General features: G+C 40.1%; 1 protein-coding gene across 6 annotated transcripts in view; it reads right to left on the bottom strand.

Moving 5' to 3' along the window:
* The window catches only part of LOC124021689 (syntaxin-binding protein 4-like), a 131,437-nt gene that overhangs the window by 90,319 nt on the left and 25,862 nt on the right, over window positions 1-15,256 (bottom strand). The window lies entirely within an intron of this gene.

Here is a 15,256-nt window from a genome sequence, read left to right as displayed (position 1 = left end):
GTTTAATAGTAGCCTATACATGTTTAACTACTGTCTGTCTGTCTGTCACTGGGTTAATAATGACTCATAGAACAGAGGGCTGTTTAATAGTAGAATATACATGTTTAACTACTGTCTGTCTGTCTGTCACTGGGTTAGTAATGACTCATAGAACAGAGGGCTGTTTAATAGTAACCTATACATGTTTAACTACTGTCTGTCTGTCTGTCTGTCTGTCTGTCACTGGGTTAGTAATGACTCATAGAACAGAGGGCTGTTTAATAGTAACCTATACATGTTTAACTACTGTCTGTCTGTCTGTCTGTCACTGGGTTAGTAATGACTCATAGAACAGAGGGCTGTTTAATAGTAGAATATACATGTTTAACTACTGTCTGTCTGTCTGTCACTGGGTTAGTAATGACTCATAGAACAGAGGGCTGTTTAATAGTAGCCTATACATGTTTAACTACTGTCTGTCTGTCTGTCACTGGGTTAATAATGACTCATAGAACAGAGGGCTGTTTAATAGTAGAATATACATGTTTAACTACTGTCTGTCTGTCTGTCACTGGGTTAGTAATGACTCATAGAACAGAGGGCTGTTTAATAGTAGAATATACATGTTTAACTACTGTCTGTCTGTCTGTCACTAGGTTAGTAATGACTCATAGAACAGAGGGCTGTTTAATAGTAGAATATACATGTTTAACTACTGTCTGTCTGTCTGTCACTGGGTTAGTAATGACTCATAGAACAGAGGGCTGTTTAATAGTAGAATATACATGTTTAACTACTGTCTGTCTGTCTGTCACTAGGTTAGTAATGACTCATAGAACAGAGGGCTGTTTAATAGTAACCTATACATGTTTAACTACTGTCTGTCTGTCTGTCACTGGGTTAGTAATGACTCATAGAACAGAGGGCTGTTTAATAGTAGCCTATACATGTTTAACTACTGTCTGTCTGTCTGTCACTGGGTTAGTAATGACTCATAGAACAGAGGGCTGTTTAATAGTAGCCTATACATGTTTAACTACTGTCTGTCTGTCACTGGGTTAGTAATGACTCATAGAACAGAGGGCTGTTTAATAGTGGCCTATACATGTTTAACTACTGTCTGTCTGTCTGTCACTGGGTTAGTAATGACTCATAGAACAGAGGGCTGTTTAATAGTAGAATATACATGTTTAACTACTGTCTGTCTGTCTGTCTGTCTGTCACTGGGTTAGTAATGACTCATAGAACAGAGGGCTGTTTAATAGTAGCCTATACATGTTTAACTACTGTCTGTCTGTCACTGGGTTAGTAATGACTCATAGAACAGAGGGCTGTTTAATAGTGGCCTATACATGTTTAACTACTGTCTGTCTGTCTGTCACTGGGTTAGTAATGACTCATAGAACAGAGGGCTGTTTAATAGTAGAATATACATGTTTAACTACTGTCTGTCTGTCTGTCACTAGGTTAGTAATGACTCATAGAACAGAGGGCTGTTTAATAGTAGAATATACATGTTTAACTACTGTCTGTCTGTCTGTCACTAGGTTAGTAATGACTCATAGAACAGAGGGCTGTTTAATAGTAACCTATACATGTTTAACTACTGTCTGTCTGTCTGTCTGTCTGTCTGTCTGTCTGTCTGTCTGTCTGTCTGTCTGTCTGTCTGTCTGTCTGTCTGTCTGTCTGTCTGTCTGTCTGTCTGTCTGTCTGTCTGTCTGTCTGTCTGTCTGTCTGTCTGTCACTGGGTTAGTAATGACTCATAGAACAGAGGGCTGTTTAATAGTGGCCTATACATGTTTAACTACTGTCTGTCTGTCTGTCACTGGGTTAATAATGACTCATAGAACAGAGGGCTGTTTAATAGTAACCTATACATGTTTAACTACTGTCTGTCTGTCTGTCACTGGGTTAATAATGACTCATAGAACAGAGGGCTGTTTAATAGTAGCCTATACATGTTTAACTACTGTCTGTCTGTCTGTCACTGGGTTAGTAATGACTCATAGAACAGAGGGCTGTTTAATAGTGGCCTATACATGTTTAACTACTGTCTGTCTGTCTGTCACTGGGTTAGTAATGACTCATAGAACAGAGGGCTGTTTAATAGTGGCCTATACATGTTTAACTACTGTCTGTCTGTCTGTCACTGGGTTAATAATGACTCATAGAACAGAGGGCTGTTTAATAGTAGAATATACATGTTTAACTACTGTCTGTCTGTCTGTCACTGGGTTAGTAATGACTCATAGAACAGAGGGCTGTTTAATAGTAGCCTATACATGTTTAACTACTGTCTGTCTGTCTGTCACTAGGTTAGTAATGACTCATAGAACAGAGGGCTGTTTAATAGTAGCCTATACATGTTTAACTACTGTCTGTCTGTCTGTCACTGGGTTAGTAATGACTCATAGAACAGAGGGCTGTTTAATAGTAGCCTATACATGTTTAACTACTGTCTGTCTGTCTGTCACTGGGTTAGTAATGACTCATAGAACAGAGGGCTGTGTAATAGTAGCCTATACATGTTTAACTACTGTCTGTCTGTCTGTCACTGGGTTAATAATGACTCATAGAACAGAGGGCTGTTTAATAGTAGCCTATACATGTTTAACTACTGTCTGTCTGTCTGTCACTGGGTTAATAATGACTCATAGAACAGAGGGCTGTTTAATAGTAGCCTATACATGTTTAACTACTGTCTGTCTGTCTGTCACTGGGTTAGTAATGACTCATAGAACAGAGGACTGTTTAATAGTGGCCTATACATGTTTAACTACTGTCTGTCTGTCTGTCTGTCACTGGGTTAGTAATGACTCATAGAACAGAGGGCTGTTTAATAGTAACCTATACATGTTTAACTACTGTCTGTCTGTCTGTCTGTCACTGGGTTAGTAATGACTCATAGAACAGAGGGCTGTTTAATAGTAGAATATACATGTTTAACTACTGTCTGTCTGTCTGTCACTGGGTTAGTAATGACTCATAGAACAGAGGGCTGTTTAATAGTAGCCTATACATGTTTAACTACTGTCTGTCTGTCTGTCACTGGGTTAATAATGACTCATAGAACAGAGGGCTGTTTAATAGTAGAATATACATGTTTAACTACTGTCTGTCTGTCTGTCACTGGGTTAGTAATGACTCATAGAACAGAGGGCTGTTTAATAGTAACCTATACATGTTTAACTACTGTCTGTCTGTCTGTCTGTCTGTCTGTCTGTCACTGGGTTAGTAATGACTCATAGAACAGAGGGCTGTTTAATAGTAACCTATACATGTTTAACTACTGTCTGTCTGTCTGTCTGTCACTGGGTTAGTAATGACTCATAGAACAGAGGGCTGTTTAATAGTAGAATATACATGTTTAACTACTGTCTGTCTGTCTGTCACTGGGTTAGTAATGACTCATAGAACAGAGGGCTGTTTAATAGTAGCCTATACATGTTTAACTACTGTCTGTCTGTCTGTCACTGGGTTAATAATGACTCATAGAACAGAGGGCTGTTTAATAGTAGAATATACATGTTTAACTACTGTCTGTCTGTCTGTCACTGGGTTAGTAATGACTCATAGAACAGAGGGCTGTTTAATAGTAGAATATACATGTTTAACTACTGTCTGTCTGTCTGTCACTAGGTTAGTAATGACTCATAGAACAGAGGGCTGTTTAATAGTAGAATATACATGTTTAACTACTGTCTGTCTGTCTGTCACTGGGTTAGTAATGACTCATAGAACAGAGGGCTGTTTAATAGTAGAATATACATGTTTAACTACTGTCTGTCTGTCTGTCACTAGGTTAGTAATGACTCATAGAACAGAGGGCTGTTTAATAGTAACCTATACATGTTTAACTACTGTCTGTCTGTCTGTCACTGGGTTAGTAATGACTCATAGAACAGAGGGCTGTTTAATAGTAGCCTATACATGTTTAACTACTGTCTGTCTGTCTGTCACTGGGTTAGTAATGACTCATAGAACAGAGGGCTGTTTAATAGTAGCCTATACATGTTTAACTACTGTCTGTCTGTCACTGGGTTAGTAATGACTCATAGAACAGAGGGCTGTTTAATAGTGGCCTATACATGTTTAACTACTGTCTGTCTGTCTGTCACTGGGTTAGTAATGACTCATAGAACAGAGGGCTGTTTAATAGTAGAATATACATGTTTAACTACTGTCTGTCTGTCTGTCTGTCTGTCACTGGGTTAGTAATGACTCATAGAACAGAGGGCTGTTTAATAGTAGCCTATACATGTTTAACTACTGTCTGTCTGTCACTGGGTTAGTAATGACTCATAGAACAGAGGGCTGTTTAATAGTGGCCTATACATGTTTAACTACTGTCTGTCTGTCTGTCACTGGGTTAGTAATGACTCATAGAACAGAGGGCTGTTTAATAGTAGAATATACATGTTTAACTACTGTCTGTCTGTCTGTCACTAGGTTAGTAATGACTCATAGAACAGAGGGCTGTTTAATAGTAGAATATACATGTTTAACTACTGTCTGTCTGTCTGTCACTAGGTTAGTAATGACTCATAGAACAGAGGGCTGTTTAATAGTAACCTATACATGTTTAACTACTGTCTGTCTGTCTGTCTGTCTGTCTGTCTGTCTGTCTGTCTGTCTGTCTGTCTGTCTGTCTGTCTGTCTGTCTGTCTGTCTGTCTGTCTGTCTGTCTGTCTGTCTGTCTGTCTGTCTGTCTGTCTGTCTGTCTGTCTGTCTGTCTGTCTGTCTGTCTGTCTGTCACTGGGTTAGTAATGACTCATAGAACAGAGGGCTGTTTAATAGTGGCCTATACATGTTTAACTACTGTCTGTCTGTCTGTCACTGGGTTAATAATGACTCATAGAACAGAGGGCTGTTTAATAGTAACCTATACATGTTTAACTACTGTCTGTCTGTCTGTCACTGGGTTAATAATGACTCATAGAACAGAGGGCTGTTTAATAGTAGCCTATACATGTTTAACTACTGTCTGTCTGTCTGTCACTGGGTTAGTAATGACTCATAGAACAGAGGGCTGTTTAATAGTGGCCTATACATGTTTAACTACTGTCTGTCTGTCTGTCACTGGGTTAGTAATGACTCATAGAACAGAGGGCTGTTTAATAGTGGCCTATACATGTTTAACTACTGTCTGTCTGTCTGTCACTGGGTTAATAATGACTCATAGAACAGAGGGCTGTTTAATAGTAGAATATACATGTTTAACTACTGTCTGTCTGTCTGTCACTGGGTTAGTAATGACTCATAGAACAGAGGGCTGTTTAATAGTAGCCTATACATGTTTAACTACTGTCTGTCTGTCACTGGGTTACTAATGACTCTGAGCTGAAAGCTGTCTCAGGAAGAACAGTAGAGTCTTCTCCAATTGAACGACTAAAAAATGTATCCCATCCACTGAAGTTTATGCAGTTTGGAGAGTTGACCTTGTTCTTCAGTCATTGTGCAGAACAGCAGAAATATATCTGTATGCTGTCACAATAGTGGAGGGAATTCTGTACATTCTCTTTACATCAACAGGCCTATCTGTGTCAATAGCATAGCATGAGTCTGTATGCTGTCACAATAGTGGTGGGAATTCTCTACATTCTCTTTACATCAACAGGTCTATCTGTGTCAATAGCATAGCATGAGTCTGTATGCTGTCACAATAGTGGAGGGAATTCTGTACATTCTCTTTACTTCAACAGGTCTATCTGTGTCAATAACATAGCATGAGTCTGTATGCTGTCACAATAGTGGAGGGAATTCTGTACATTCTCTTTACTTCAACAGGTCTATCTGTGTCAATAACATAGCATGAGTCTGTATGCTGTCACAATAGTGGTGGGTATTCTGTACATTCTCTTTACATCAACAGGCCTATCTGTGTCAATAACATAGCATGAGTTAAACCTACACAACTAAAGCACTGTCTCCAACAGCCTTGAGGGGATACAGAAACTCAGGTAACCCTTCACAAAGCCTTTGTAATGTAAATTAGCATACTAATACCGCTGCAGTTGAAATAATGGCTACATAAGCAAGGTACTGATAGTATACAGTGTATGTATATTCTACAGAGACACTCCGGGACAGTCCGGAACAGTTTTTGTTGGACTGAGGTAAACTATAAGGAAAGTGTTGCCCAGGTAACAGGCCAACAACAACCACCGATGAACTTTACTACATGGTTATTACAACAAAAGGTAACTTAATGGTTGCCTCAGGTTAAAGGTGTGTGTGTGTGTGTGTGTGTGTGTGTGTGTGTGTGTGTGTGTGTGTGTGTGTGTGTGTGTGTGTGTGTGTGTGTGTGTGTGTGTGTGTGTGTGTGTGTGTGTGTGTGTGTGTGTGTGTGTGTGTGTCAAGCGACTGCTGTATATGTATGCCTGTCTCCCAAATGCCATCCTATTTTCTGTGTGGTCCTACATGGTAAATACCTGACTATGGGTCTATAGATGGGTCTATAGATGGTTAATACCTGGCTATGGGTCTATAGATGGTTAATACCTGGCTATGGGTCTATAGATGGTTAATACCTGACTATGGGTCTATAGATGGTTAATACCTGACTATGGGTCTATAGATGGTTAATACCTGGCTATGGGTCTATAGATGGTTAATACCTGACTATGGGTCTATAGATGGGTCTATAGATGGTTAATACCTGACTATGGGTCTATAGATGGTTAATACCTGACTATGGGTCTATAGATGGGTCTATAGATGGTTAATACCTGGCTATGGGTCTATAGATGGTTAATACCTGACTATGGGTCTATAGATGGTTAATACCTGACTATGGGTCTATAGATGGTTAATACCTGACTATGGGTCTATAGATGGTTAATACCTGGCTATGGGTCTATAGATGGTTAATACCTGACTATGGGTCTATAGATGGGTCTATAGATGGTTAATACCTGACTATGGGTCTATAGATGGTTAATACCTGACTATGGGTCTATAGATGGGTCTATAGATGGTTAATACTGGCTATGGGTCTATAGATGGTTAATACCTGACTATGGGTCTATAGATGGTTAATACCTGACTATGGGTCTATAGATGGTTAATACCTGACTATGGGTCTATAGATGGGTCTATAGATGGTTAATACCTGACTATGGGTCTATAGATGGTTAATACCTGACTATGGGTCTATAGATGGTTAATACCTGACTATGGGTCTATAGATGGGTCTATAGATGGTTAATACCTGACTATGGGTGTATAGATGGGTCTATAGATGGTTAATACCTGGCTATGGGTCTATAGATGGTTAATACCTGACTATGGGTCTATAGATGGTTAATACCTGACTATGGGTCTATAGATGGGTCTATAGATGGTTAATACCTGACTATGGGTCTATAGATGGTTAATACCTGACTATGGGTCTATAGATGGGTCTATAGATGGTTAATACCTGACTATGGGTCTATAGATGGGTCTATAGATGGTTAATACCTGACTATGGGTCTATAGATGGTTAATACCTGGCTATGGGTCTATAGATGGTTAATACCTGACTATGGGTCTATAGATGGGTCTATAGATGGGTCTATAGATGGTTAATACCTGGCTATGGGTCTATAGATGGTTAATACCTGACTATGGGTCTATAGATGGTTAATACCTGACTATGGGTCTATAGATGGTTAATACCTGACTATGGGTCTATAGATGGGTCTATAGATGGGTCTATAGATGGGTCTATAGATGGGTCTATGGATGGGTCTATAGATGGGTCTATAGATGGGTCTATAGATGGTTAATACCTGACTATGGGTCTATAGATGGTTAATACCTGGCTATGGGTCTATAGATGGTTAATACCTGGCTATGGGTCTATAGATGGGTCTATAGATGGTTAATACCTGACTATGGGTCTATAGATGGGTCTATAGATGGTTAATACCTGACTATGGGTCTATAGATGGTTAATACCTGACTATGGGTCTATAGATGGTTAATACCTGACTATGGGTCTATAGATGGGTCTATAGATGGTTAATACCTGGCTATGGGTCTATAGATGGTTAATACCTGACTATGGGTCTATAGATGGTTAATACCTGACTATGGGTCTATAGATGGTTAATACCTGACTATGGGTCTATAGATGGGTCTATAGATGGTTAATACCTGACTATGGGTCTATAGATGGTTAATACCTGACTATGGGTCTATAGATGGGTCTATAGATGGTTAATACCTGACTATGGGTCTATAGATGGGTCTATAGATGGTTAATACCTGACTATGGGTCTATAGATGGTTAATACCTGACTATGGGTCTATAGATGGTTAATACCTGACTATGGGTCTATAGATGGTTAATACCTGGCTATGGGTCTATAGATGGGTCTATAGATGGGTCTATAGATGGTTAATACCTGACTATGGGTCTATAGATGGGTCTATAGATGGTTAATACCTGACTATGGGTCTATAGATGGTTAATACCTGACTATGGGTCTATAGATGGTTAATACCTGGCTATGGGTCTATAGATGGGTCTATAGATGGGTCTATAGATGGTTAATCCCTGGCTATGGGTCTATAGATGGTTAATACCTGGCTATGGGTCTATAGATGGGTCTATAGATGGGTCTATAGATGGTTAATACCTGACTATGGGTCTATAGATGGTTAATACCTGACTATGGGTCTATAGATGGTTAATACCTGACTATGGGTCTATAGATGGGTCTATAGATGGTTAATACCTGACTATGGGTCTATAGATGGTTAATACCTGACTATGGGTCTATAGATGGGTCTATAGATGGTTAATACCTGACTATGGGTCTATAGATGGTTAATACCTGACTATGGGTCTATAGATGGGTCTATAGATGGTTAATACCTGACTATGGGTCTATAGATGGTTAATACCTGACTATGGGTCTATAGATGGTTAATACCTGACTATGGGTCTATAGATGGGTCTATAGATGGTTAATGGGTCTACCTGACTATGGGTTAATACCTGACTATGGATGGGTCTATAGATGGTTAATACCTGACTATGGGTCTATAGATGGTTAATACCTGGCTATGGGTCTATAGATGGTTAATACCTGACTATGGGTCTATAGATGGGTCTATAGATGGTTAATACCTGGCTATGGGTCTATAGATGGGTCTATAGATGGTTAATACCTGGCTATGGGTCTATAGATGGTTAATACCTGACTATGGGTCTATAGATGGGTCTATAGATGGTTAATACCTGACTATGGGTCTATAGATGGGTCTATAGATGGTTAATACCTGGCTATGGGTCTATAGATGGTTAATACCTGACTATGGGTCTATAGATGGTTAATACCTGGCTATGGGTCTATAGATGGTTAATACCTGGCTATGGGTCTATAGATGGGTCTATAGATGGTTAATACCTGGCTATGGGTCTATAGATGGGTCTATAGATGGTTAATACCTGGCTATAGGTCTATAGATGGGTCTATAGATGGTTAATACCTGACTATGGGTCTATAGATGGGTCTATAGATGGTTAATACCTGGCTATGGGTCTATAGATGGTTAATACCTGGCTATGGGTCTATAGATGGTTAATACCTGGCTATGGGTCTATAGATGGTTAATACCTGACTATGGGTCTATAGATGGTTAATACCTGACTATGGGTCTATAGATGGTTAATACCTGACTATGGGTCTATAGATGGTTAATACCTGGCTATGGGTCTATAGATGGGTCTATAGATGGTTAATACCTGGCTATGGGTCTATAGATGGTTAATACCTGACTATGGGTCTATAGATGGGTCTATAGATGGTTAATACCTGACTATGTTTCTATGCCATGTTTCTAATATATCTGTATTGGAATGAATGTCATGTTTCTAATATATCTGTATTGGAATGAATGTCATGTTTCTTATATATCTGTAGTCGAATGAATGCCATGTTTCTAATATATCTGTATTGGGATGAATGTCATGTTTCTAATATATCTGTAGTCGAATAAATGCCATGTTTCTAATATATCTGTATTGGAATGAATGTCATGTTTCTAATATATCTGTATTGGAATGAATGTCATGTTTCTCATATATCTGTATTGGAATGAATGCCATGTTTCTAATATATCTGTATTGGAATGAATGTCATGATTCTAATATATCTGTATTGGAATGAATGTCATGTTTCTAATATATCTGTATTGGAATGAATGTCATGTTTCTAATATATCTGTATTGGAATGAATGTCATGTTTCTAATATATCTGTATTGGAATGAATGTCATGTTTCTTATATATCTGTAGTCGAATGAATGCCATGTTTCTAATATATCTGTATTGGGATGAATGTCATGTTTCTAATATATCTGTAGTCGAATAAATGCCATGTTTCTAATATATCTGTATTGGAATGAATGTCATGTTTCTAATATATCTGTATTGGAATGAATGTCATGTTTCTCATATATCTGTATTGGAATGAATGCCATGTTTCTAATATATCTGTATTGGAATGAATGTCATGATTCTAATATATCTGTATTGGAATGAATGTCATGTTTCTAATATATCTGTAGTCGAATAAATGCCATGTTTCTAATATATCTGTATTGGAATGAATGTCATGTTTCTAATATATCTGTATTGGAATGAATGCCATGTTTCTATTATATCTGTATTGGAATGAATGTCATGTTTCTAATATATCTGTACTGGAATGAATGTCATGTTTCTAATATATCTGTATTGGAATGAATGCCATGTTTCTAATATATCTGTAGTCGAATAAATGCCATGTTTCTAATATATCTGTAGTCGAATAAATGCCATGTTTCTAATATATCTGTATTGGAATGAATGTCATGTTTCTAATATATCTGTATTGGAATGAATGCCATGTTTCTAATATATCTGTATTGGAATAATGTCATGTTTCTAATATATCTGTACTGGAATGAATGTCATGTTTCTAATATATCTGTATTGGAATGAATGTCATGTTTCTAATATATCTGTATTGGAATGAATGCCATGTTTCTAATATATCTGTATTGGAATGAATGCCATGTTTCTAATAAATCTGTATTGGAATGAATGTCATGTTTCTAATATATCAAACAATCAATCTGCCTCATCCACTTCCATTGTTGCTAAACATTCCACAACTTAATGGACAATTAGTTCATTGGATCAGGCCATATGAGGGCTTAGTATAGTGGAGGAGGTTGGATGAGGATCGTAGCTGGAGGGGGGCGGTAGTGGGGGGGGTCAGAAGTGGGTGGTTTCAGCAGGCATCTTAGCATAATGCCTCAGAGACAAAACAAACTGCAGGGGTTCTGACCTGTCACCAAGGACGTACACACCAGCTGCCTGGCCAGATCAAAACCCACTTCCTGTCCGCTCAATCACCTTGGTCTATATGTGCTGTATCCCTGCTCTCGCTATGGGTTCTGCTCAAAACAGTCGTGCACTATATCGTGAATAGGGTGGGATGTCAGGCAGTGTCACCTTTGTGGGATTAGGCTCTAATACATGGATTAAAGGAGAAGGTGTTTTTTACGACCAAATCTCTATTTTTGATGTCAATAGTATGTTATTAAAAGGGTCCAGACACCTTTTGTATGATTACACGTTTTATAGAAACAGCAAATATCTTCCTCATCCTCGTTGTGTAGTATGGGGGCCCCTGAAAGAACATGAGGGAAGGCTCCAAAAACACCCAAATACATCCTTTTAGAAACGGCAAAGATCTCAGTATAGTGATGCAGGTCTTTAAATGTTGTACACATGAAATTGTGTCATTCCAAACTTTATCCTCAATGTTATATTGTGCGACTCGAGCCGTTTCCCCTAACTACAATGTTCCATTCTCCGTGTAGCCTGCTGCTACAGGTAACTGCTAAAATAAAGGAAACATCAACATAAAGTGTCTTAACAGCACGTTTGGTCACCACGAAGCAACCAGAAGAGCTTCAATGCGCCTTGGCCTAGACTCTACAAGTGTCTGGAGCTTCCTGTGTGGAAGCACCCCATGCTTTCAATATACTATGTAACCCTCATTTATTCAAGTGTTTCCTTTATTTGGGGAGTTACCTGTAGAACGGACAGAAATGTATCGCTCATAACAAAATGGAATATACTTTCTCGTACTCTCTCGCACACCACTCACACACACACACACACACACACACACACACACACACACACACACACACACACACACACACACACACACACACACACACACACACACACACACACACACACACACACACACACACACACACACACACACACACACACTCACACACACACACACACACACACACACACACACACACACACACACACACACACACACACACACACACACACACACACACACACACACACACACACACACACACACACACACACACACACACACACACACACACACACCATCCATCCATTAGAGCAGTACCTGTGTAGCTCAGGGCTAGTCTGCTCTTTCCAGGCAGACAATATGTTAGCGCTAATTGAGTTTGGAGCGAGAGGAGCATGTTAATTTTCTGGGATCAGGTTTTGGGAGTTGCTCTTCCTTCACTCCTTTCCTCCTCTCCTTGTCCTTTCTCTCCTCTCTATCTCCTCTCTCTCGCTCTACTTCTTTGATATGCTAGGTTCTCCCTCTGTCTGTCAGGTTGTTTTCTCTCTCACTATGTAGTTCTGTCATTATGTAGTTCTGTCAGGGTGTAGTTCTGTCATTATGTAGCTCTGTCACGGTGTAGTTCTGTCAGGGTGTAGCTCTGTCAGGGTGTAGTTCTGTCATTATGTAGTTCTGTCAGGGTGTAGTTCTGTCATTATGTAGTTCTGTCACGGTGTAGTTCTGTCAGGGTGTAGCTCTGTCAGGGTGTAGTTTAGTCAGGGTGTAGTTATGTCATTATGTAGTTCTGTCAGGGTGTAGTTCTGTCAGGGTGTAGTTCTGTCAGGGTGTAGTTCTGTCAGGGTGTAGTTATGTCATTATGTAGTTCTGTCATTATGTAGTTCTGTCATTATGTAGTTCTGTCAGGGTGTAGTTCTGTCAGGGTGTAGTTATGTCATTATGTCGTTCTGTCAGGGTGTAGCTCTGTCAGAGTGTAGTTATGTCATTATGTAGTTCTGTCGGGTGTAGTTCTGTTGGGGCGTAGTTCTGTCAGGGTGTAGTTATTTCAGGGTGTATTTATGTCTTTATGTAGTTCTGTCAGGGTGTAGTTCTGTCAGGGTGTAGTTCTGTCAGGGTGTAGTTCTGTCAGGGTGTAGTTCTGTCAGGGTGTAGTTCTGTCAGGGTTTAGTTCTGTCAGGGTGTAGTTCTGTCAGGGTGTAGTTCTGTCAGGGTTTAGTTCTGTCAGGGTGTAGTTCTGTCAGGGTGTAGTTCTGTCAGGGTGTAGTTCTGTCAGGGTGTAGTTCTGTCAGGGTGTTTTCTCTCTCATTATGTAGTTCTGTCAGGGTGTAGTTCTGTCAGGGTGTAGTTCTGTCAGGGTGTCAGGGACATTCACAGGATGAGACATCCCATAATATAAGAGATGAAACAGCTTGTAGAGACCACAGGACTCAGACACATCAAGATGAAGAGACCTCTAAAGAGAGGAAGAGGAGGTGAACTCTAAAGAGAGGAAGAGGAGGTGAACTCTAAAGAGAGGAAGAGGAGGTGAAATCCAAAGAGAGGAAGAGGAGGTGAACTCTAAAGAGAGGAAGAGGAGGTGAACTCTAAAGAGAGGAAGAGGAGGTGAACTCTAAAGAGAGGAAGAGGAGGTCAACTCTAGAGAGGAAGAGGAGGTCAACTGTAAAGAGGGGAAGAGGAGGTCAACTCTAAAGAGAGGAGGAGGTGAACTCAACAGAGAGGAAGAGTTAGTGAACTCTAAAGAGAGGAAGAGGAGGTCAACTCTAAAGAGAGGAAGAGGAGGTGAACTCTAAAGAGAGGAAGAGGAGGTCAACTCTAGAGAGGAAGAGGAGATCAACTCTAAAGAGAGGAAGAGGAGGTGAACTCTAAAGAGAGGAAGAGGAGGTGAACTCTAAAGAGAGGAAGAGGAGATCAACTCTAAAGAGAGGAAGAGGAGGTGAACTCTAAAGAGAGGAAGAGTTGGTGAACTCTAAAGAGAGGAAGAGGAGATGAACTCTAAATGTACTTTGCTTGTGGGTCGTTCTGGTCCACTACAGATGAATGGACCCAGAAGGCAGCACCTCTAAGGCTTGGTGGTGCCGACTCCATTTTGTACGACTGTGTGTCTGCATACCAAGTCCAGGACAGTAAGGATATGATTTACAACATGTATCTATCTATACATCAACCAGGGTGATGTGTTTTGCTGTGTAGGGACAGCTGTCTTATTTACCAAGCCTATTCACCATGACCACCATATCTTAGTGGGAGGACTTTTACAATACCGTGTGTGTGTGTGTGTGTGTGTGTGTGTGTGTGTGTGTGTGTGTGTGTGTGTGTGTGTGTGTGTGTGTGTGTGTGTGTGTGTGTGTGTGTGTGTGTGTGTGTGTGTGTGTGTGTGTGTGTGTGTGTGTGTGTGTGTGTGTGTGTGTGTGCGTGTGCGTGTGTGTGTGTGCATACGTGTGCATGTGTGTGCGTGTGCATATGTGAATTTGTGTGTGTGCATATGTGAGTGTGTGTGTGTGTGTGTGTGTGTGTGTGTGTGTGTGTGTGTGTGTGTGTGTGTGTGTGTGTGTGTGTGTGTGTGTGTGTGTGTGTGTGTGTGTTGTGTGTGTGTGTGCTGTGTGTGTGTGTGTGTGTGTGTGTGTGTGTGATTGTGTGTGTGTGCATATGTGAATGTGTGTGTGTGCATACTGTCTTCGTGCGTGTCATACGTATCCTGCTGTCAGGACATTGTAGTAAACAACTGATCTTCTTGTCATTATCCTGGCAGGACAGAACTCAGCGGTTAAAGCCTCACCACATGTCTCACTTCTCTACTACACACACACACACACACACACACACACACACACACACACACACACACACACACACACACACACACACACACACACACACACACACACACACACACACACACACACACACACACACACACACACACACACACACACTAGCTCTAAAACACTGGTAACTGTTATCTACAGTCTGTTTGTTTCAGTCTGTCTATGGACATGTACAAAAACCTGTACTGTCCTCTGCTCTTAGCCTAGTTTTCCTGCCACTTGATCTACATAGACAGGTTAACCTACAGTATAGATCCAGTACTCATAGATCTGTGACAGGTTAACCTACAGTATAGATGCAGTACTCATAGATCTGTGACAGGTTAA

Source organism: Oncorhynchus gorbuscha, unplaced genomic scaffold, assembly GCF_021184085.1.
Source record: "Oncorhynchus gorbuscha isolate QuinsamMale2020 ecotype Even-year unplaced genomic scaffold, OgorEven_v1.0 Un_scaffold_1162, whole genome shotgun sequence".
Lineage (NCBI taxonomy): Eukaryota > Metazoa > Chordata > Actinopteri > Salmoniformes > Salmonidae > Oncorhynchus > Oncorhynchus gorbuscha.
The sequence above is the reverse complement of the archived record's forward strand: the minus strand, read 5'-3'. Positions and strand labels throughout refer to the sequence as shown.